This window comes from Pleurodeles waltl, chromosome 8 (assembly GCF_031143425.1).
Source record: "Pleurodeles waltl isolate 20211129_DDA chromosome 8, aPleWal1.hap1.20221129, whole genome shotgun sequence".
Taxonomy (NCBI): Eukaryota; Metazoa; Chordata; class Amphibia; order Caudata; family Salamandridae; genus Pleurodeles; species Pleurodeles waltl.
This window is the reverse complement of record NC_090447.1, coordinates 647,588,022-647,614,266: the sequence shown is the minus strand read 5'-3', so window position 1 is coordinate 647,614,266 and position 26,245 is coordinate 647,588,022.

Here is a 26,245-nt window from a genome sequence, read left to right as displayed (position 1 = left end):
ATAAGTTATTACCTTAATTCGGGGGTTAGGTTTACAATCACAATTAGAGTCACAAACCATTGATGCATACTTTTCAAACGCCTACACAGAAGGACACCTCTTTCATGTTCCCTCCTGTGTGTGATTCAGAAATGATTTAAAAATCCCTTTATTCAGTCGCATACACATTTTGGACTGAACCTTTGTAAATTTGAAAAAGTATTTTTGCAGTTGCAAACCCTGTGGTTTTGGTAAGGGTTTGTGTGATTTGTTCTTGGCATTCCTACTTTACCAACTCACACACTGTTACAGGTTTTTTATTATTTACTAGATATATAATTCTGGGGTACTTTTTTCCTATTCTTGGGTAGATCACCTTCTTCTGTGCTATCCCAACTCTATCCTGAGCTGTATTGCATTCTCACTTCTTGCATTCTTTTGAATTCTCTTTAACACAGGAAATAGATTACAATATCACTTTTAAAGATATGGGGGCATTTTCATTAACATTTCACACAGCATAAGGCAGAAAGCAAAGTTGCTGCACAGCATTGCATAAAAAGGAGAAAGTTGAAATGCACTGTATCTGCTACGATTTGGCACCTTTCTGCTATCTCCTAGTGCGGGCACACTGTGTGCTGATAACCACCAACGCAGTCACCCTTGCACCATGGTGCAAAGGTGTCTTAGTTACGAGTAGGATTGTTTGTGAGCAGGAATGCATGGGAAGAGGAAGTAATGAGGAGAATTAAAGATAGTTATCTTGTTATGTCTGCTTCAGGGAGATATAGATTTGTGTCACAATCCTAGGTTTACGCAATTTAGTAAATTTGGAATGACATCAAAATCCATGAGTGGATACATGGGAATGCCTTCCCTGATGCAAAGTAACACAAGGCAGTGGTAAGCGCTGCCTTGTGTTACTATGTATTTACCAAACCTTGCAAAGCCATGCAAAGCGGCTTTGCATGGCTTAGTAAATGCGAAAAAGGAATTTACCATGGGTCTATGTCATAAAAAGTGACCCAACCCCAATGCAAAACCTTAGTAACTCTTGGTATTTATGTGCACAGGATATTTTGCCTCTTTCCTGTCGAAGGTAGGAAAGGGAATGTCCTCCTTTTTTAAAGAAACAGAGAAAAAGAGAAAAGAAAAGATGAAGAAAGAGTAGCCAAGAAAATAGTGTAACTGTGCTTTTTTCGTATTTCTGTTCATCAGACCCTTTGGCTTCCTAATGATTCAGTTTGGTCTTCGTTGGGTTTATTGCAGCCTACTGAGGGACTGTAATTTGACTCATCATTTCATATGATGCTATCCTTTCACTTTTCCATCACTAGTGTATGTGGTTGTTTATGCTTCTCCAAATGAGTTGTGCTTCCAATTTTTTTAATGCATGTCCATTTTGCCATGCTTTTGCAGCTCTTGCTGGCAACTACTCGAATTACCTCACGTAATACCCCAAGTGTTGCCAGAAGTTGCACAAAATGTAATCACAAGTGCTAGACTTATCTGGTTAGAAAACTTGCCCTTAGGCACAATAGAATTGGGCACACCGGAATTTGTTTACCAGTAGATGTGTTCACTTTGATTGTGCCTATGTTTAATATTCACTGTTAGGGTACAAAGTTAGTGCATTTGTATTACCTTGTGGCTGTTCCAGTATTTTAGAGTGACCAGATTTTCAAAACTTCAAATAGGATCATGACCCGGACACAGAAGTAAGACTATCTGCTGTCCGTCATGGACACAGAGGGACTACAGCCACAGGCACAACAATCATTAATATAGAAAGACTACACAAACAACAAGAAGGACAATAATCAGTGACTATACGTTTTGTTCCGTTTCAGAAAATGTTGTCTAGCTCACGGAAGAGTGAAAGGAACAAGTTATTTCATGTCGAAGTCCAGCAGTGTTTAGATTGATTAAAAGCAAAGTCGCAGCTCCTAGAAAGCAACTAATACAACCACGGATAAGCAAATATGTGTTTATTTGGGTAGTCAGTGGTGGGGAGATGAACATAAATCAGAAATGGGAACTATCTTAATACCGTTAGCATATCACAAAAGTGAACAGATTCAGGGCCAGTTTGTCAGTATCAGTACAGCTATTCGATGTATACAAAGCTTGTAAAAGGCTATTGGATAAAACACAACATTTCATTTTTTATGATTAAATACCAACTCTACCTCTCACTCATGTGGTGATGAACTGTAGAGAAAGGCACCTGTGCCTGGGTTTTAGCTGAAGGTCTCCACCTATGCTCCTTGACCCCTCCTAAATAGCGATGTGCTGCATAATGAGGCCACTCGGTGCATTAGCAGAGTTAACATATGTCTACAGTGTGACTGAGCAGGAAAGAGCCGGTGGAAACGTAACCCTGCACTCTTATTCACACAATACAAAAACGTTAACTCTGCAGGAACACAGAGTCGCCTCATTAGGCAGCTCAACCGTATTTAAGAGGAGTGAAACACCCACCTGTCTGTAAAAACCTGGATACATTTTAGTTTGTTAAAATGGGACAGGCTTTGAAACACCGGTTTCTGAGTGCAATCCGCCCTATACTCCATGGGGCCTCCTTTTAATAGGCATACATTGCCAGTGCAGCAAAGACTGATCTGTAAGTTTCTGCACTAGATCATGATGCACCATCGCCCTTGTGGGGTTCTCCTAACAGGATGAAGAAGAAAATGTAGCCCCAAAAACAGCGCAGCTGTTCTTTGTTCTTTATCTCTGTTCATCATACACTGTGGCTTCCTAATGATTCGGTTGGATCTTCAGATGATGTTTTCCTTTCACTTCCCCGTCACTGATCTATGTGGTCGTTTATGCTTCTTGAAGTGAGATAACATTCTATCTATTCGAATGACTCACCATTTTCCATGCTGATGACCTTTTCATCGCAACTATTTGGATTAACTCATTTATTGTCCCAGTCGTTGCTAGATGTTTCACATAGTTTAACCGCAAGCAGCTAGATCTATTGGATTGTCGTTTAGCACAATTTGTAACTGCACCTCTTTTTGCATTCACGGGGCGTTAAAGTTGTTTTGCATCTTTTTTTAATATTCATTGAAATGTACAAAGCAAGTTCCTTTATACTACTATGTGGCTGTCACCACATTTGTTAGGGTGGAATGAACTATGTCGATAAGAGAGCGCCTTTTCCCATTTAATTGTTATAAAAGCACTTCATTGTTGATTGATGGTCCAACTAACTCAAAATAGAGCAAGATGATCAAGAGTGTGGCAAACAGCGTACTCTGTTATGTTTGTGATAGAAACTTCTGTCAGCCACACTCAAAAACAGGCCGTTCCTCTTTATAGCTGGAAATTGAGTGATGAATTACTATGTTAATTCACCCAAGCGACTGCTGTTAGCACTACTTTATTGTCATATAAAGTAGATTCATGACACAATCCAGATAAATGTTCCCCGTGGTCATTTTTGTAGATCCACTGTACTCCTAAAATTACAGCTCAGTGGCCTGTCCAGGAGTATGGTGGATCAGAGACAGTGTTAACCTCAATTTCTTTAGGCAGTGTTTTCCACAGAGAAGCTTCAGGCAGGCACAAGGAGGAATACTTTTATTCCTCCTCGTTTTTTGCTTTTTCTATGTTTGCTGCATTCTGAAGCACGCAAAGAAAGAGCAAAATGCCAGAAATTATTGTTTATGTGCGGGAAGGTGTCCCTTCCTGCACATAAACAATCACACCAAAAAGACGCTTTGGCACTTCTGCAGCACACAGAGAAGTGCCAAATCACCGTTAGTGATTGTTTATGTGCGGGAAAGGACACCTTCCCGCACATAAACAATCACACCCCTCAACGCAGACATCCTTGCACGGTGGTGCAAGGATGTCTGCGTTGGCACTGGCAGCTAAATTTAGCACCAGCGCAGGGGACAGCACAGGGGGTGCGCCTGTTAGTGCATCGGACCTTGATAAGTAAACTTACAAGGGGACACAAATAGGTCGATGAACCTTTTGACTCATTTAAGATATTCTCGCCATAGCTCCAGTACATGAACAAATAATCAATTCACAGTATTTAACAATCATTAGTAAGTAATAAAATCAATAATCCATGGAGTCAGTAAATGTCACACACCATGACCTTTCAGCCATGAATAACCACACCTTTAGTGAAATTTTGTACTTTTATTTCCTTATATTAACAATACTAAAGTCATGTAGATTAATCTCAAAATCTATTGGAACACATATAAGAACAATACTGGTTGTCCAAAGCGGCGGAAGAAACGTAATATAATCAAATCTTGAATCACAACACATTCTAAGGTTACGGTGCAGATCAATAGCAGAATCAGCTGCAATAAAGATATATGATACATAGAATTCAGCAAGATAACTCATCAATCATTAGTCCCTGTATTCGTCAGTTAAGTTTGAGTGCCCTCAACTAACATCAGATTAGCATCAGAATGTTGGGCTTCATGCAAAACAATTTAGAACAGAAATTTTAGAAAACATCTAGCTATGGGTCTATCAAAACAGCGCAGTTGGTACCTAGAAAGAAAATGCATAAAATGCATAACAGTCCCATTGTCATGTCTACCTATCCACGGTATGGTTCAGCACGCAGGATCAGTCGTCGTCCTCAGGTCATCAATCGATCAGCAAAACACCAGTCTCTCAGTCTGAGAGTTTGAGCCCAATGATAGAATCTCAAATCTCTTCTAAGGTATCTTCTTCTCTCAAAGTCACATGTAGATCTCAGGTCTCATCATCTGAATAATTTCCCTCTGTTGCGTTGTTATATCAAAGTCACCTAAACTATTCCCTAATTCCCTATTGGTCAGTTAATCGTACGGTTATACACTACCCAATAATATTTCTGTACCAAATCTATGAATTCTAATATTTTGCACTTCACATGAAGTTGATTGGTCCACTTTACGATGTCCTCATCATCCAACTCGTAAGGTAACAATTTTGTTGCATCTTCATCTCCAGTCAGTGACTTCAATGTTCGCGTCCTGGGAAAGTACATCCTACACACATTACAAACAATTTGTTACGCTGCTAGAAACATCATCTCCTGTTCGTTGGTTCTCACGAAAAGCTTTGGTTAAGCAATTTTAACAAGACAATGGACATTTCACAGTTTAGTTCACTCTGTCATCATTTTTATTGACCGCTAAGTAATACAGCTTTTTCATGAGGCCTGGCAAAACTAGGCCAAGACACTCGCTAAGTTAAGGCCTACAACGAATAACGCTAAGACATACTTCATAACTCTTAATTTGACATATTACTACATTAATCTGATACATTTTCAGTATTTCATAAATATTAGTAATTCATTTGTATATATATTGTGAATACTGGTGGCCATTCTTTCAGGTCACATTTTCAAACGTGTGCATTATTTGTCTGTGTTATTTCATTTTCTACAAGATTCATTATTCAAACTACATAAATACTCATTAATTATTTCTTAGTTAAGACACCTGCTTCAGCATGCCGTATTCAATTAAATATGGCGCATCCCTGCATTGTGAAAATGACAGAGCGCGGCACTGCCAATTTTGGCGGAGCGTCGCGCTCCGTCATTTTCCCATAAATCTGGACCTACATTTTCAACAAATCAAATTACAGGTTTAAAAAATGTCATCTAACCCTGCCACGTTAGCACTAACCCTCAACATGAACATTGATTCAGTCCCTATGACCTAATGTCAGCCGAAGGTATCAGAACAAACAAATTACAATGTGGATAAATGCAATACTGTGTGCAAGCGGAAGGTGCTTGAAAAAGTGTTATAGTAGGGTCTCTGATAGGATTTCTTTGAGAACAGTATTATTCTGTAATAATCAAATCATGCTTCACTATGTATAGCAGAATTACAAACATAGAATAAACATGGTGCTGTGACATCCAGTTCAGTCAAGACGGCGTCAAGGTCCAACTGAGACTTTGTTAACAATAGCCTGGAAAACACACAATAGCAAGTTGTAGCATTTTTTTTTCAACTGCATTTAATCCATTTTCATATACATATGTGAATTAAAGTGTAGAATAATTACTCTGCACACTATCATTGTTGCACATTTTGAATAAAATACGCATGCATATTGTCAACTTTAAATAGACTCTTCGTTCCTTGACTAAGTGACTTGCATCAGCTGACATCCAAGTTCAACTCATTCTAAACTGGTGACGCAAGCATTCAGCATTATGAGACATTCCCACTTCCAGAGGACTCCCAGAATATGTGAAGCCACAAACATTAGATTGTTGGAACAAGAGAAGCAGAATTTGAGACAAGCAATGGAGTACAAAAGAGGCAGGGAAAAGGGGACAATATGAGGGAGAGCTGAAAGTGGGAAAATACCAAGGGTGAGACTTCAAGGAGAGAGGAGCCTAGAGAGGGGAGCTGAATTTCTATTGATAGAGAAGTCCAAGGTAGAGGGTCAGAAAACTTGGCAGGACACATAGGGGGAGACTTAAAGACACAAGAAGGTAAATGAGGAGTAGGAGATGTGGGTCCAAGGTCAGTAAAGATCTGTAGTGCTAGAGAAGATTTGAAAAAAATAAGGTTGTCTAGAAAAGGGTAGCATTATGGGACTAGTAAAGGGGTGAGGTAAACAAGGAAAAAGGTAAAGAAGGATAAAGGAGAATAAACAAAGAGTGAGTGTAAGCAACTAGCCCATATTGATTTTAAATGAGAAAGTTCAATTCTTTAGCAGGATTGGAGGTCATCAAAGCTTGTCAGATTAACTGGCAATGTGTTCCAGATGGAGGGGGGTACTCTGAAGAAGGACTGTGTGTCAACTTTGGAGATTTTAAATATTTTGATTTCCATTTTAAGCTTATCAAGACTCCTCCAATTCTTCTTGTTACTGGAGATTTTAGTAGAAGCTCTGAAGTATTGATTGTATATTGCATTACATGGAATGCATGACAGGCAAAAGTTTATCTTGACTTTAAGAGAAAGTGAAGTCTTTTTTAAAGGTGATATAGACCATACTGTCTGGTTCCAGAGATCAGTCTGGCTGCTAGATGTAGCATGAATTTCATGGATGTTAAGGATGAGTTGGAAATACTCAAAAGAGTCAGAGTCCAACTGAGCTAGATTAATAACCTGCTGCAGATGTGCTGAAGTCCTTAGGATGCAAAAGGAGAAAGTAGAAAGGTAAGGAATGTATGTAATGACAAAGAAGAATGAACAAGGGGTGAGCATAAGGAACTCATCTTTATTGTTTTAAAACAAGGTAGATGGGAAGAGTTTATGACTTTTTAGCAAGCAAAGGGTGCTTTTGAGCTTAGTGATTTAACGCCGTTTTTTGGAGTACATAAGAAACCTTTGATGTTGAACTCAGAAAGCTAGTCATTCAATTTTATTTTTATTTAATTCATGAAATGGAACTCCAAAGAGGTCCACATGCAGACATAATACAAAATAGTATGCAAAAATAACCTTAGAGTTCCAATATAAAACCAGTATGAAACACTACATTCTTTAAAAAATAGATTACAATCAATAAGTCCCCCCCAAGTTAGAAGTCCATAGTCCTTCACATGCAGTACGAAAAGTAAATAAAGTGCATCCGATTAATAAGATGAACTTCTTATACAAAAACACCTTGAACTAAACCCCAATCACTCTTCGCTTTTCCCACTAGGGCGCATCATATCATGCAAGCAATTAGTCCCCTGATAGAAACCACTCTCAAATATGTTCCAAAATACAAAAATTTGGCTACCATAAAAACCGATGAAAGCCTATACATAGAATTGATATAGATTCAAGAGGAAAACTATGAAAGCTGCAAACCCTCTGCCCATCAAACAACATACAAAATAATGACACTAGAATTCTTTATAACCCCTCCTCCTTAAAGCTCATTAAGAGTCATATGGGGTCTTTACACTGCCGAGGTAGAATAAATACATTTCTCTTGTACTCTACTCATACAAAAACTCAATACATTTTTTTAAAAGACTTGAAGTATTTAAAAACCCTGTAACAAAATAATTAATTTGGCAGGTTATACAAAATTTTCAGGGCCTTTCTAGCAGAGTAAATGTTAAAATTCAGACAGAGGGGGTTCAACCATTTTTTCCTAAAAAGTGCTGAAGCAGGGCAGGCAAACATGACATGCTTACGGTTCTGCACCCCCAGTTGACATAAATCAGAAATGTTTGACAATCTGTACCATTTGGAGGTGAGTTCTCGTAGTAGCAATCTATCTAGTCTCAACAAGATAAACAAATGTCTCACCCCATGTGGGAGATTCCAGACTAAGTATGGCTAAGAATGTTTAAACCTTACCATCAATATCATTAGTCTCATCTTTAAGAGACTGGACTCCAGATCTGTAGCAAAACTTTTAGAACTTGTCAGCTCTATGAGGGTTTTTTAAGAACAATCACTGGTAGTGATGAAATCAAATCAGGGTCAAGGTCAAGCAGTTACACTGCAAGATTATAATTTCTAAAAAACGTAGATTTTTCTCTCAAACTGCTAAAAATGTCTATAGAGACTAAGTGGGTCATTATGACCCCAGCAGTAAAAACTGCCTTCCGCCGCGGTGACGGCCACCAAAAAGACCCTCGCCGCAGCTTCCATCTGTCCGCCGGAATATGACCACAGACGGATTTCCGCCAGAAGGATGGCAGAAATCCAGCTGTGGCCATGCCGGCGGATGGCGGTAAGGTGGCACTGCTGCCAGCAGCAGCGCCATGCCAGTAGACCGCCGTCGGCTGTATTATGAGAATAATATGGCCTGGTGGTGTTCTGCTGGCGGACGCTGCTGCTGGTAGCAGCACCCCGTCCTCTCTCCTGCCGGAGGACCCCCTGACTACAGGTAAGTCGGGTGCTCCGACAGGGGAGGGGGGTGTTGTGTGTGTGTTTGGGGGTGTGTGTGTATGTCTATGTGTGCGTGAATGCGGGTGTGTGTTGCGTTTTGCATTACAGTCTTCCTCTCTAAATCACAAAAGGAGGAAAAGTAAAGGTTAGAGATCTTACAATTTAAATCCCCCATAATCAATACCTCCTCTGCACACTCCTGTGAGTTTGAGCAGGCAGCTAAAATATGATCAAGCATACATGATAAAGCTAAATCATAATCCTTATCTGGAGGGATATAAGCATTTACTATTAATAGGGGAAATTTCCTACCGTTCTCCAACCTTAAAAACACTCTCACAATCTGAAATAAATTCGAGGAGACTGGAAGAATTACATAATCTGATTTATAGTTGCTACTTAACAACATAGCAACACCCCCTTTTGCATGCCCTTTCGGAGAAGGCTGAATCTTTGTACAGGGAACCGAGTGCCCAGGACAAGGGAAGTCCGATACCCACCAGGTCTCTTGGATGCAAATTAAATCAGCCTTCCATGAACAGCTCACATCTAATTTTTGCTGTTTAAAGTTCCCGCCAGCCAACTCCAGTTTTCCTGATAGGAGCCTGAGTAAGGAAGGGGGGCTTCTTCCATACATTTCACCACTCTGTCACCATGGGACACTTTTCCCAGAGTGGAAGGAGAGAGGTCCAGCACGTGGTGGCAAAGAGTATCCATCATAAGAGGATCAGGGGGAGAGAGCTGCCATTTACATACACATTTCTTCTTCCCACACTGGGAACACTTCTATGCCTCTACTTAGTAATTGCTCACAGTTATCTAAGATCAAATTCACTGCGACTTTAGAGGTAAACCAAACTTTTGACATTAGCTAATTTCCCCTCTGATGTAGGGATACACGAGCAATATCCCTGCTATCAATTAAGTTTAACTCCTCAATGTCAGTAAAACAAGAAATTAAAAGAGAATGATTTAAGACTAAATTCTGATCGAATAGAGCAGAAAACTCCAAGCATTCCGGAATCATCATAAGCTCTTTTTCAGCTTCCTTCCTGCTAGTAACTTCCCCGCCCTTGTAACAATCAGAGGCTTTATTCAGTGACCCTGTAATCACATTCTCATTACAATATGGAGCAGCACAGGCATTTAAATCTGACATAACATACACTGAGACAGGCGAATTATTACACTGCCAAACCCAATCAGGGGTCAAATCTTGTTTTCCCCTGGGGAGCAACGATCCCACAGCTCTCGTGTCCTTGTGCTTCTTCCTCTGGGCCAGTTCATGATCTTTCTGGTAATTTAAGGGCCCATTAGGGGCGATTTTCTCAAACTTAACCTTTATTGGTTTCTTTTTTAAAATGCGCCGATTCCCCCTTTCCCCCCCTTTTTTCCATTTTTTTTGCCACTTCTCCTCTCTGTAACCTCATTCACACCCAAACTCTCATTATGTTCTGCAGATAATGGGGCAGGAGGAATTTTGGGCAGAAAAATGGGGAAGGGGGTCACCGAGAGATTAAACTCTGTTTTCACAGGTGCAGAATCAGTTACGGCTTGCGCCCTATTACTCATTAGATAGAGGACGAGAGAAGAGCTTTTCCAAGGAATAGAAAATACTTTCTTGTCTCAAGAGTTCCTGTGGATTTGAAGATTTCATCAATACCTGGGGCTTGCCCACCTGGGTTCCCTGATAAAAAAAGTGGGCAGATTACAAGAAGTTAAAAGTGCCCAGATGGCAGTTGGGTGCAGGCATGCGCTAGAGCCTTGGCCTTCCACATTTAGAGATCCAACCTTTGCAGCCGCAAATGTTTTCTCATCCATACCTAATCTGACATTCTTTTGAGCTAGCAAAACTTTGAACATAGATGATAAAATGCCTTGGGTACGATCAGAATTACTTAAAGATTTTTCAAAGAGTGCCAGGCACTTAAAGAACTCCAAAAATATAGTATTCTGATCTGGAGGACCATTCAGTAGATTCTCAAAGCACCCCCGATCTGTCGTCAAAATAGGCAAAACTGGGGAGAGAGAAGACTCAGTGGGAGCACTACAAAACAACCTTAAACCAGAAGGATTGATTTTTTATTTACCCACCGGCGTAGTCAGGCAACAATCAGAGAAATTCCCTTCAATAACGGTGCCATTCACTTCCACATCAATGTCGGGGAGGGTAAAAGCTCCTCCTCAGGGGTCACCAATCCCATTCTCTGAGGGAGCAATGTTATTCATGGAAACCCCTCCCAGAGAACCCCTAATCTCACCCCTGGTGTAAAGCACAGTTAACTGACAGTCCATTTACTTCATTGATGCCCAGAACTTTCGATTGCTCCTTTTGGAGAAACAGTAAGGTGGTATTGATGCCTTTTAAGCTTAGATGATGAACGCCCATATTTCTTAGGGGTTAGACTTGGTATGTACTTGACGGTCATCCTTACGGCAGGAAAGCTCCCACTCCCTTAATTTGCACCAGTACCAGCACATACCACAAGGAAGTACCGGGGAAGTACTCACAAGAATTAGAAAATAAAATATGATGAGGCAATCGATTTTCCTGGAAAGCTAATGCAGACAGGCCCCAATTGCAGAGACTCCCAGATACTCCCAAGCTGGCTCTTGAAGAAAGCGACTAAGCTACTGCCACACCCCTTTCCAAGGGGCACTCATGTCTTCCTCGTCATGCAGCACTCACGACTTTTCAGAAACTGCCCCTTGCTACACCTCCTTCCGGCGACCCCCTTCCTCTGGCAAACCTGTCCAGTCAGGGGGGAGGAGGGACCAGGCCGGAAAAGTAAATATATAGAAGAAATACGAAAGAGGGGAAGGGAGGGGTGTCTCACAGCTTACTGGATCTGCCCCTGAAGCTGGTGGGCCTAGACTCCTCTCGTCTACGCTTCTTTCCTTCGCTTCATTTGCCACTTCGTTTGTTGCTGCTAACCAGGAGGCAGAAGAGATCACCATAAATGGCCTTGGGGCCTCAGAGGTGCCTCCAGTACACTGAAGCACCAAACACCCTCCTTGCCCAAGAATAAGCCAGAAATAAGCCCACAGGGAAGGCCACAATCTCGGGGACGGCCTCCGAGCAGCTGCAGGGTAAATTTAGCACCTGGTGCAGAGCATTGGGTCGGGCCAGGTGTTAGGCAGGGCGTTTTTGGGCTGACGTTGGAGTAGTTGGATCAGGTGCTAAGCGGGCGCTCGAGGAATCCCCGCTGTCCCCGCTGTACAAGTCCCTCCCTCTTCGACTGCGACCTGGGCTGGGAGCGGACTGCAGGCTGCAGGCTGGAGGAGGTAACAAGCCGAGCACACCTTCACAATCATCTCATGCACAATAATGACAACTGATCAAGGCAAGGATATGCAGGGAAGTACTATTGTTAACTCTCCCGCAACATACCTTGACAATTTTGTGGAAGTCGATATAGTGAATATGATATTTTTTAGATCACTATATAAACCATTATAGTTTGACCCTCCTTTCCCGGATAATAATGTATTGCAACCACTGCCCCTTCCTTCATGATTCTGAGTGGTCCCATGTATATGTTAAATAACATGAGTATGCTTAGCCTAAGTAACTTCCTAAAGTCCCTTAGTATTAACTAAAACCATACAAGGACTAAACTTTAAAACCCAAGCAGGAGTCAAGGATTAAGATAAGCCATGTATGATTGGTCAGTCATACTGAACTCTACCAACAAATCAAATATGATGAGAAGGCAGACATCATCTTTATCCATCATGCAGCATTTAAAGCATTTTGTATCCTTTATGAAAGTCGGATTGGTAAAAGGCAGCACACATAAAAAGAGCAAAAGGCCACAAATGATTGTTTATTAACTTTAAACAAAGAAAAAATAGGAGCCCTTTAAATTTCTTCATAGCGCTCCCACTCGCTGGAACGCGGGACGCGCTTTTTGATCTCTTTCACCTGGGGGCTGAGCAGCGGAGGCAAAGGGCAGGAGCCCTTTAAATTTCTTCATAGCGCTCCCGCTCGCTGGAACGCGGGACGTGCTTTTTGATCTCTTTCACCTGGGGGCTGAGCAGCGGAGGCAAAGGGCAGGAGCCCTTTAAATTTCTTCATAGCGCTCCCGCTCGTGGGACGCGCGCGGGCGCGCCCGGGCAAAGCCCGGGCCAAGGGCGGGCCCGTCTGCGCCCGTCAGAGGCCGAAGGAGGCCGGGCTGGGCCCCCCCTCTGGGCCCTAAGGCACGGCATCAGCCTACCTTGTATAGGGAAGTACCCTAAATTCTCCCTTACATTGTGTTGTAGTATCATTCTCCAATGGGGAAGCGTAAGGCAAAAGATAGCCCGGCATCAGGCTCTGTCAAATCAAAAATATCCAAAACCAATAAGGCTACGCTACCCCACACTAACTGTGTTGCCAAGGAAATAGACGATCTGATAGAAGAGGTAGAACAGATCTTAAACAACAAGGAGAGGACTAAACGAAAGGAGCTGAAATCTGGTACTCTTATTCCATTTTTAACATCTAGCTCACATATTGCCTCCAACTCACAATCTGTTGTTTCATCCCACCAGTCATTTCACCATCCGTTGGCTTGCCAAGACCCCACTGCTCTTTCTGTACCCCACTCTGACTCGGAAGCACCAAGAGCCTATACAATACACCCTATAATTCCCTGCTCCAACCGTTTTGCTCCCCTGGCAACCAATGACCTGGATAACCAGCAACCATTCTCCCCAACTTCGCCACGCACAGAGAGTGCTCCTTTACAAAATGACCTGCTAGCACTGGTGCGTAGCCTTAAGACTGAAGTTGGTGAGTTGAGATCATTATTGCTTGAAATTACCACTTTTCTCAAAAATAAACATTCTCTCCCTATCAGCGAGCCCAAGCTAACCCTTCTGTCAACCAATCATTCACCTGCAAAAGGCGTCTTATCAACTGAGCCCCCCCCGTCGCCAGCATGTGCAGCAGGTCCTATAGAAGTCCAGTGTCCTGATAAACAGTCCATGCCCTTTCTTGGAAGAAATATTCCTCTTCCCTCTAATGTTCCCTTTAAATGGGACACCACCAAAGCTTTCCGCTGCAACTCTAATCTAACTAATAACAACTACATATATATGTGCAACGTTCCACCTTTGCCCCCAAACATGAGAGAAGACAAAGCTTCACTAGCCAACAAGGTCTCGCATTGGTTGAGACATGTCAGGGGCTGTGGTTCAATCATCCATGACAACATTTTATCTGTTGAACGATCCAATGGCTCCTCTGGTCTTCCTGGTCGCGGTGACTCCATAAGACTTAATCTCAAAAATTCCCATCTGGTAGCAGGCCTTTTAGAAATGGAAGCGCGGTCTACAAGTAGGAAGCCCTCAGCAATTTTTCTTTCAGCTAGCTGCCCTGCTGTCAGTCATATGCGGGCGAATTCTTCCACTAGTACAGCTAATTTGGTCCCGAACCACTCTATAAATATCCAAGACCCAAGACCTCTAAGCCACCAGGCCCAGAGAGACCCACTATCCGATCTGGTTCCTACGATCAGCCTTGGTCTTGCCCCAAGGGCCCAAACAGTACACGATCCCGATCTTCAGGGGGCTACCTCGGACATTGATTGACTATGTCTTACCAACCCTTGCACTTCCATTTTTAGTCCAGTCTCAGCGGCTACTCACTTTCCATCCTGTCCGGGCGTTTCTCTTCCATCGGATCTACAAGCTGAATCTATTAACAAAGTCACAAATTCATCTAAGGCGAATCCTGTGACAGCTATTTTCCAGTCAATACTATTACGAACTCAAGCAACTCTACCGCCCAGGACACAGCAAAACTTATGTCCTGGAATGTGGCTGGCATCAATAGCAAACTCATTGATACTGAGTGGGGGGCATTTATCGAAACTTTTAATGTCTGTATGTTCCAGGAAACATGGGCAACACATTGCATGTACAAACAAGGGTTTAGCTCCTTTTTTAAACCTGCCAAGCCGTCTCCAGCAGGTAGGGCGGCAGGGGGTTTAATCACTTGGGTAAAATCTAAAGAGGTGACAGATGTAAAGGAGATACACGTGGATTCTCATGACATTTTGGCTGTTGCCATTCACCCAGTCTCAGCCTCTCCTTTGTATAAACATCTACAGCAGGCCGGGACCTTCCAACCACCGCTCTTCCACTATCGAGCTATTGAATACCTTAATCCCAGACCTCCGTCTTAAATACTACATCATAATAGCAGGAGACTTTAATGTTCAACTTGAACTTAATGTAGACCACATAGAGGTCATGCAGCTTGAAGATAGTGTATGGAACATCCCTTCCTTTCTGATTCCTCATTCCATCCAGCGAAATCCGCATAAACCATGTGCCAGGGCTACACAGCTAATAGACCTTATGATATCCCACGGCCTCCGTTTTGGCAATGGCCGCTTCCCAGCTGACACTCCTGCCAGACCAACTTTCTTTAGGGGCTCATACAGTAATAAACTGGATTATATTTTTTTCGATTTAAGAGCTTGGCACTATATACTAGATGTGGAAGTGGGCAACCCACATACTAGCGATCATGCACCTCTCCAGATTACGTATAAGAGACCTCTCTTAGCAGGAGTTGTACTCCCTCCTGTCTCCTCTACTGCTATGGAGCTGTCTAGTAATAGGCGTACGGTCAGATGGGACTCCTTTGTGCAATCAAAAAAGCTTCAAGAAAAACTGTGTGTCTTAACTTCTTCCCATCAGTTATTTGACGATAACTTTACTCTCGCTCCAACCGAAGTACTGCCTCTCCACTTGAACCTCTTTGCTACCTTGAAAGAGTTGTTTACTAAATGCCCCAGGCCCTTGACTAACTCCTGTACCCAACCTCACTCTAAATGGTTCAATAAGAGGTGTAGGGAGGCTAAAAATACTTTGGTCAATGTGTTAAGGACAAATGATAGATCAGGTATTATTAATGCTAGACGTCACTATGTCTCTACATGCAACAAAAGCAAACTGAAGTATGAAGAGGGGCTCTGGAGTAATCTACTTGAGGCAGCCACAGTCCACGACTCCAAACGGTTCTGGCTTCTGGTCTCTTGCAGCGACCAGAACCGAGCACCTTATCTGGAGTCTCACATTTCTCCTGACATTTGGCTCTCTTATTTTAAGAAATTGTATGGCCCCTCTCTGGCCAGTCACATTCCTGACACAACCTTGGGGGAGCCAATAATTCTGGGTGAGCACACGCCCTTCTTGCCTCCTTTTTCATTGAACGAAACCGTGCTGGCCATCACTGCTCAGAAAGCAGCGAAAGCCCCTGGGTCGGATGGGATTCCCTCTGACATGTTTAAAGTGGACCAGAACACCTGGGGTCCATATATCAATAAGCTTTCTAATGCCATTTTGACTACCAGAATTTATCCTGATTCATGGAAAGAGGTAATTATTGTGCCCATACACAAGAAAGGAGAGAGGAACATCCCGGGAAATTATAGACCTATCAGCCTCCTCGACAACCTTCAAAAAATATTCTGCTATCAGTTGTTGAGTAGGCTGAATAAATGGACAGTAGAAAACCAAATCCTAAATCACCTCCAAGCGGGTTTTAGAGAAAAAACTAGCACAATAGATCAGATATTCTGTTTTATTTCTATCAAATGGAAAGTTGCCGATGTAGACTTAGGTCATCTATATGTAGCATTCGTCGACCTAAAATCAGCCTTTGATCTAGTACCCCGCCACAAACTGTGGGAAGTCCTGTCCAAAATAGGAGTCCCTTGCTCTATTTTAAACATTATCAGAGATCTCTATACTGGTAATTATGGAAGAATCAGATGGGGCTCCCAAGGCGAATTAACTGAAAAATTTCTTACTGCTCGTGGTGTAAGACAAGGCTGCGTGCTTGCCCCTACTTTATTCCTCCTCTTTATAAACGCATGTATTCCTTATCTCATGGAGTGTTCCAACGATGCCCCTAAACTAGGAGGGCAGAAGATTCCCTGCCTCCTATTTGCCGACGACACCCTGCTGATATCCCAAACAGCCACAGGTCTCTCAACTCTGCTTTCGAGGTTCATGGATTTTTGCAATGACCATGGCCTCGAAATTAATCGATCAAAAACTAAGTGTATGGTGTTTGGGGACAAAAAAGGCAGGATGCAACGACCTATCTATCTAGAGGGTGCTGTGCTGGAAAGAGTCAGCGACTTTGATTACCTAGGCTTGAAATTAGAAGACTCGCATAAATGGCACGGTCATATCCAGAAGGCCACCCTACGATTGAAACAGCGAGCGAGTGGCATTATAAGATTCGCAGCTAGATCTCCTAGCTTTGCCATGACGCCCGCTGTCGAAATCTACAAATTACAAGCAAGAGGGGGTGCAATTTATGGAGCCGAATTGTGGGGCCACTGTAGCTTAGATGATCTGACAAAGGTGGAAAACTCCTTCTTAAGGTCGTTGCTAAGAGTTCCTTCCAGCACCCCATTGCTCCCAATACGAATGGACCTAAACCTGCCCCCCATCAGTCAGATCGTCGCACTTAGGCCCCTGTTATACTGGATTCGTTTATGGTCTTTAGATTCTCTCGCCCCCTATAGATGTGGGCTAGCTAATCTGATGGCCACCAACACCAGCCCAAAAATCAAGTGGTGTGCATACGTAGAACGGACCTTCTCACTACTTGGTTTGGGTTCTTATTGGAAGGACCCGCTATCTATCCCAAAAAATGCATTACAGATATTAAAGGATGCATTTTGGCTCCATGTCCAACTTTCACAATTGTCTGCTGTCTCGCCATCTTCCATGACGGGCAATTTCCTACAATTCAAATGTCACTACGAATTTGTACAATATATGGACATAGTTTCTTCTCCGTTCGTTCGTGCACTATATATTAGATTTAGGGTAGGCTCTCTTCCACTGCGTACCCTTACATATAAATGGTCTAACTCTAGCTGCACTTCCAAGATGTGTCCGGTGGGCTGCGCCAGAGAAGAATCCATAACCCACATCCTCTTCCAATGCCCCGCATACCACAAACAAAGAGTCCGCTGGATTATTCCTTTATGTAGGAAAATGGGTTTTAAAAATTGTTCACTGTCTCTGAGAATTTTTAAATCTGACTCATCTGTTTTAGTGGTTTGCTGCTTGGCAAAATATTTAGATTCAATCTGGCATATTAGATTGAACATGCTCAAAAAAATAGAGGGAAAGTTAACAACGGATGTGGGGACCAGTCATTGATAAATGAATCTATCCTTGTATGCACTTACTATTCTAATTGGCCTAGACGCATCTCCCCTTCTCCCTTTTTACTTGTTTTGTTTAGATACTTTTACACTTTTAAATAGAAATGTTTTTTTATCTGATATGTTTGGCCAGGTCTGTATTTGATTTTTAATACCTACTATGTATTTTTACGTAAATCTATAATAAGGTGCGATTTTACAGTAGGGAAATGCTTATATCCAAACACTTCTTCTCTCTTTTTTAATCTATCTTTGTATGTACTTACTATCCTAATTGGCCTAGACGCATCTCCCCTTCGCCCTTTTTACCTGTTTTGTTTAGATACTTTTACACTTTTAAATAGAAATGTTTTTTTATTTGATATGTTTGGCCAGGTCTGTATTTGATTTTTAATACCTACTATGTATTTTTACGTAAATTTATAATAAGGTGCGATTTTACAGTAGGGAAATGCTTATATCCAAACACTTCTTTTCTCTTTTTTAATTTTCTATGACTAAAACTGTCTATTATGTAGTTTGTTGTTCTATTTTAATTATGAAATTGTCAAATGTGATGTGCTTTTATGGTATTTATATTTACCGAAATAAAGCTAATAATGATGATGATGATTGTTTATGTGCAGGAAGGTGTCCTTTCCATCACATAAACAATCATTCAATTATGACGATTTGCTATTTCTATGTGTGCTGCATTCTACAGCACACATAGAAGTGCCAAACCGCCATTGCACATTGTTTATGTGCAGGAAGGGACACCTTCCTGCATATAAAAACAATCATTCCCTTCAGCTCAGACGCCCTTGCACTTTGGTTCAAGGAGTCCTGTGTTGGTGCTGGCAGCTAAATTTAGCTCCAGTGCTAGGGGAAACACAGGAGTGCACCGAATTGTTTCAAATACCCGTCATCCCTGCATTTCAGAACTGATGCTGTGCAGTGCTGCCAATTTTGGCAAAGTCCCACCCTGTGCCAATTCCTTGTAAATCTGGCCCTCAATTTTCAACACCATCTGTAAGTCAGACACACAGGCTATCATCTTTTAAAGCTACTTTTACCAAGTAAAACCAAAGTTTGCTGAATAAGCGAAAACAGTTATTGATATTTACAGTCAGAATGACTTAGGCATGAAATACGGTAGGCTTGATGTCTATGATTACCCTTCTTAGTACAAAGTACCTGTGTGTGAGGGCACCCCTGCACTAGCAGAGGTGCCCAAACAAATTCCAGGCCCATTCTTCCAGACTTGGTGAGAGCGTGGACCCAATTTTATGCGTACACTGGACATAGGTCACTACCTATGTCCAGCTACATAATGGTAACTCCACACATAGGCAGGTGTCCCAAACTTCAGCCATCCAGCTTTGCAAGGTGTGGGGGCACTTTGGAGGGCTTTGAGTGGCCAGTGCCAGTAGGTGACATCAGAGACCCCTCCTGATAGGTCCATACCTGTTAAGGTAGCCAATCCCCCTCTCAGGGCTATTTAGGGTCTCTCCTGTGTGTTCTTTTCAGATTCTGCTTGAACGTTTCCTTCAGGAATCCTCTGCAACTACTACTTCACTGTCTGACCTCGGATCAAATGCAGCCTGCTCCAGAAACCGCTGTCACAGCAACAAAGTATCCACAAGGGATACTTTTCCGATGCAACTTCAGCTCCAGCCAGCAACTGCAGCAGTTTCTATGGTGTTCATGCTCTGAGGACTCTCTGTCTTCATCCTGCACCAGAAGGACCAAAGAAATCTCATGTGGGGTGACGGAGTCACTCCCCTACTCACACAGGCACCTTCCAAGACGAAGACCGATACCCTTGGAATCCTCTCAGCGACGAGCGTGCTCTTAAGGACACGGAGGGTGGACATCATTGACATAGACTGTCCTGAGGTCCTGCTGAAGCAACTTGGAGGAGGTAAGACCTTGCCTTCCCTGAGAGCGATGGTACCCCTGTGTACTGCGTCTTCTTCAGCTCCTGAGGTTTCTGTGCACTATTTGCAAAATTCCTTCATGCACAGCCTGGCCCAGGTCCCCAGCACTCCATCCTGTGACGCTCAACTTGCTGAGTTGTTCTCCGGTGCCGTGGGACCTTTCTTTGTTGTGTTGCACTCACTGCGCTTTGCACCTCTTCTGTCCCCGTGTCCTGGGACTCCCGGGGGTGCTGTCTGGCATCCTAAGGGCTCTCTAAAATGCTGAGAGCCCTCTCTTCCTCCTCACACAGAGTGGAGGCCCCCAGGTCCCAGCTGGTTCCATCCACTGCCATTTTGACACAAAATGCACTTTTGTCGTAATAAAGGCTTGTTGGTGATCTCCAACATGAAATCACATCTGCATCCATCTTCACGTCGTAGGACATCCTTTGCATTCTGCAATAACCCGGTGGCATCTTCCTAGGGTGCATTCCTGCACTCTTCGTCCAACCGGGGACTCTTCTTTTGCACCCTTTTCTGGGCAGGGGCTCCTGCCCTTCCTGGAACTTCTTTCGACTTCTGGACTTGGTCCCCTTCTTTTGCAGGTCCTCAGGTCCAGGAATCCAGCAGTTGTTGTTTACAGACTTGGTTGGTTACTGCAAAATCCCAATCACCAGGTGTAGTGTGTCCTAAGGAAACTTACAGTGCTTTACTCCTGCTTTTCTGGGCTCTGGGGTGGGGTAATTTACTTACCTTTACTGTATTCTTACTCTCCCAGCGATTCTGCACACACTACACTTGTGATTTGCATTCCACTTTCTTAGCATATGGTTTGTGTTGCCCCTAGACATATTTTCTCCCATTGCATTCTATAGTATTTCCTATTGTTTGCACTGTCCTATGACTAATTACTCGTCTAATTGTGGTTTCTAGTGTATATATTGTGTATAATACTTACCTCCAGAAGGAGTATTGTCTCTAAGATATTTTTGGTACTGTGTCACCCAAATAAACTACCTTTATTTTTGGTAACACTGAGTATTGTCTTTACTTGTGTATAAGTACTGTGTAACTATAAGTGGTATTGCATGAGCTTTGCATGTCTCTTAGTTCAGCCTAAGCTGCTCTGCTATAGCTACCTCTATCAGCCTAAGCTGCTAGAACACTACTACTTCACTAATAAGAGATAACTGGACCTGGTATAAGGTATAAGTACCCAAGGTACACACTACAAACCAGGCCAGCCTCCTACATTGGGGGAGCACAAACCATATACTGAGAAAGTGAAATGCGAAAGTCGGTTCCCCACCTAGGCCAGTGTAGTGTGTAGAGGGGAGCCGGTAGTACTAGAAAAGCCCAAAGTTAAGTACCACAACCCACCCCAGCGACCAAGAAAACAGGAGTAAATCACAGTATGTTTTCCAGGTCACACATAGAAATGAGAAGAAGATTTAATTATGGAAAACCCAGAATCAATCAATCAATCAAAAGATTTATAAAGCGTGCTATGTACCCGTTAGGGTTTCGAGGCGCTGGGGGGGGGGGGTGCTGCTAACGTTCGAAGAGCCATGTCTTGAGGAGTCTCCTGAAGGTGAGGAGGTCCTGGGTCTGGCGAAGAAAGGTGGGGAGAGAGTTCCAGGTCTTGGCGGCGAGGTAGGAGAAGGATCTGCCGCCAGAGGTCTTGCGCTGGATTCGGGGGACGATGGCGAGGGCGAGGTTGGCAGAGCGTAGTTGACGTGAGGGAATGTAGAAGTTGAGTCTAGAGTTCAGGTAGGTGGGTCCGGTGTTGTGGAGTGCCTTGTGTGCGTGGGTGAGGAGTTTAAAGGTGAACCTCTTTTCCACGGGGAGCCAGTGGAGGTTCTTCAGGTGGGGGGAGATGTGACCTCGGCGGGGTACATCGAAGATCAGGCGGGCGGCTGCGTTCTGGATGCGTTGGAGTCGTTTGATGTCTTTCGTTGGAATGCCTGTGTAGAGTGCGTTGCCGTAGTCGAGTCTGCTACTGACGAGGGCTTGGGTCACCGTCTTTCTGGTTCCTGTTGGAATCCACTTGAAAATCCTGCGGAGCATGCGGAGGGTGTTGAAACAGGAAGAGGAGACAGCGTTGACCTGTTTGGACATGGTGAGAGCGGAGTCGAGGATGAAGCCCAGGTTTCGTGGGTGGCTGGCAGGGGTGGGTGGCGGGCCGAGAGCGGTGGGCCACCAGGAGTCGTTCCAGGCCGAGGGGGTGCATCCGAGGATGAGGACTTCCGTCTTGTTGGAGAATAGACTGCAAGACACAAACAGTGGATTCCTGGACAAGAATACCTGTGGAAGAAGGGGGCCAAGTCCAAGAAGCACAGAAGAGTTCAGGAAGAGCAGGCGCCCCTGGTAACCCGGATGAAAGTGTAAAAGGAGAACCAGCAGTGGAGAAGAAAAGTCAGTACTGCACCCAAGGAGATGAAGTCAGGTTCCTAGAGGGTGCAAGTGATGTCCCACGCCGGATGAAGAATTGCAAACAGGTTTGCTTTGTCGGAGTCCGCCAACAAGCCTTGGCACACGCAAATCTTGTGGTTAGCAGAAAATGACGCTGCCGGAGACCAGGAAGGATCAGGTGGACTCTACCCAGGAGAGAGAGTCAGAGGGGACCCTCAGTGAGACAGGGAGCCCACATAACACAAGGCAGCCCTCACAGGAGTCCCACAGAACGGGGACAAAAAAGTTGCGTAGAGGCCCACGCAGTACTACGACAAAGGTTCCCACCCCACCAGTGAACCCTTCAGGAAGCTGTGCCTCACAGGTTAGAGTGGTGATGCACGAAGATTTTGAGGAAGGATGCCAACAAGCCTTGGCAGCTGCAAAAGACGCAGTGCACAGGGATACTGTCTTACGTGGGGAAGCAAGGACTTATCTCCACCAAAGTTGGACAGTTGGAAAAGAAGACCGTCGGGACCACTTCAGTTTACCACCCGTAATGCAAGATCCATGCAGCTCAGTCATTGCAGTTGGTGCCTGCAGAAGAAGGGGAGTGATTCCTTTTCCCCAAGGGAGATTCCTTCTTCCTTCTGATGCAGGCTGAATACGGGCTACCCTCAGAGGATGCACGACTGGGGAAATGTTGCAGTTGCTGGAAGGAGCTGGAGAAACAATGTTGTAGGAGGCATCTTGCTTCTTTGTTGCAGCTTGCAAGGAGTCCAGATGCAGTTTCTTCGGTCAGAAGTCGAAGTGGAGGATGTAGAGGATTCCTGCTGGAGTCTTACAATCAGAATCTCAGGAACCACCCAAAGGAGAGACCCTAAATAGCCCTAAAAGAAGAATTAGTCACCTAACCAGGTAAGCACCTAATCAGGGGAGGGCTCTGACGTCACCTGATGGCACTGGGCACTCAGATGCTCCCAGAGGTCCCTGCCAACCTTGAATCAAAGATGGTAAGATCCATGGACCCTCTGGAGGAGCTCTGAACACCACCCGAGGTGGTGATAGACAGGGGAGTACTCACTCCCCTTTCCTTTGTCCAGTTTCTCACCAGAGCAGGGGACAAGGGGTTCCTGAACTGGTGTAGACTGGTTTATGCAAGGAGGGCACCATCTGTGCCCTTCAAAGCATTTCCAGAGGCTGGGGGAGGCTATCCCTCCCCAGCCTGTAACACCTAATTCCAAAGGGAGAGGGTGTAACACCCTCCTCTCAGAGGAAATGCTTTGTTCTGCCTTCCTGGGACTGGGCTGCCCAGACCCCAGGAGGGCAGAACCCTGTCTGTAAGGTGGCAGCAGCTGTAGCTGCAGTGCAAGCCTCAGAGAGCTGGTTTGGCAGTACTGGGGGTCCATGTTGGAGCCCCCAGGATGCATGGAATTGGCTCCCCAATACCAGATATGAAATGGGGGTACAATTCCATGATCTTGGACATGTTACATGGCCATATTCGAAGTTTCCATAGTAAAGCTACATATTAATATTGACCTATATGTAGTGCACGCATGTAATGGCGTCCCCGCACTTACAAAGTCCAGGGAAATGACCCTGAACTATGTGGGTGCACCTTTGCTAGTGCAAGGGTGCCCTCACACTTGGTAACTTTTCACCTAACCTTCAGCAAGTGAAGGCTAGACATATAGGTGACTTATAAGTTACTTAAGTGCAGTGAAAATGGCTGTGAAATAGTGTGTGCACTATTTCACGCAGGCTGCAATGGCAGTCCTGTGTAAGGGTTTGTCTGAGCTCCTGATGGGTGGCAAAAGAAATGCTGCAGCCCATATGCATCTCCTGGAACCCCAAAACCCTGGGTACCTAGGTTCCATATACTAGGGGCTTATAAGGGGGGTCCAGTGTGCCAATTGAAATTGGCAAATGAAGTCACTAGCCTATAGTGACAAATTTAAAAGCAGAGGAAGCATAAGCACTGACGTTCTGATTAGCAGAGCCTCAGTGACACAGTCAAGCACTATACAGACTCACACATTAGGCCATAAACTATGGGCACTGGGGTCCTGACCAGCAGGATCCCAGTGAGACAGGCAAAAACATACTGACATACAGATAAAAATGGGGGTAACATGCCAAGGAAGATGGTACTTTCCTACATCCCCCAGACCCCTTTCAAACTATTGTGATTTTCACTAATTGCACTGTTTTCTAACTGTTTTTATGCCTATTTCTGCATACTAGTGTATATCATTTGTGTATTACCTTCCTCCTAAGGGAGTAAGGTCTCTATGGTATTTTTGGTATTTGTGTACCTTTATTTTGGTAACACTGAGTGTTTTCTTTCATGTGTGTGAGTATTGTGTGACTACAGTGGTATTGCATGAGCTTTGCATGTCTCCTAGATAAGCCTTGGCTGCTCATCCACAGCTACCTCTTGAGAACCTGGCTTCTAGACAATGCCTACACTACACTAATAAGGGATAACTGAACTTGGTATAAGGTATAAGTACCATAGGTACCCACCAGGCCAGACTCCTACACTGGGGCATGCCACAGCAACACCAATTGCATTTTGACCCTGCCTCAGATTTACGAGATTTTGTAAACCTGAGGCAGTGCCAAAATCTAATGCTATTCCCACAGGTGGCATTAGCAAGGGGAATACTTTTATTCCTCCTCGTTTTCTGCTTTTTCTATGCTTGCTGCAGCATGCATGGAAAGAGCAAAATGCCAGAAATTATTGTTTATGTGTGGGAAGGTGTCCCTTCCTGCGCATAAACAATCATATGAAAATGACGCCTTGGCACTTCTGAGTGTGCTGCATTCTGCAGCACACACAGAAGTGCAAAAGTGCCATTAGTGATTGTTTATGTGCAGGAAGGGACACCTTCCCAAACATAAACCTTCACATCCCTCAACTCAGAGATCCTTGCAGGATGGTGCAAGGATGCCTGCGTTGGCGCTGGCAGATAAATTTAGCGGCAGCAAAGGGGACAACATGGAAGTGCACCATAAACAATTAAATACGGCAAATCCCTGCCTTGTGAAAATTTTGCCGCAGCGTTGCACTCCGTCATTTTCCTGTAAATATGGGCCTTAGTGTGACAGTTAGCTACCAGAAACCTGCACAATGCACACTAAACCAATTATATTCGAGATGGTCAACTCTTTTATTCTTTATCGAGGCTGGTTGCATCTATCAATAATCCCAGTTAATTTCACTAGTCACACTTAAAGAGTTATTGTAGACAACTAGTGCTTAAGTGTACTTTTTTACAAGCTATTGCTGGCATCAGGGAAATAAAGAAGTAGTTGACAACAGTGAATACTGCGATTACAAATGCCCATGTATCCCAAAGTGTATATTGATGTGATGTGGTAGGCTTTGACAGGATGAAAAATTACATATAAAATACGATGCTGTACAATGCAATTTATATGATTTTAGATACTATTGGAATGAACATAAAAGTACAGAAATGTTAAACTACATTTTAATTGTTGCTTAGTTATGATAAAGAAGTTCAGTGAACGATTGATTAAGGGGACATCTTTTTGGAAGTGTAAAGATTTGAAGTCTCTCAAATGGGTCGACTCTTTTCATCGAACGCTTGACAATTTGGCTACCTTTCACAAAGTTTACAGCAAACTGTTGATTATTTTTATCATTAATCAGCGTCATCTGTTTGGAAAATCTCGAAGTATAGGGGATTCAAATGTTTAAAAGAATAACGCACCTTCCTTTGCCGATCCTTTATGAAGATTTATGACCTACTTGTTGAATAAAACAAAACACTAATGACGAAATTAGCTAATTGCTTTCCTTGTATTTCTTCCAGAGATACCTAGCGCTTTTTTGTGGGTTCTTGGCTGTGTCGAAAATTCAAACGCATCCAGATAAACCGTTTGTTATGTAATTGTTTTCTTTTCACAAGGAAAATATTTCTTC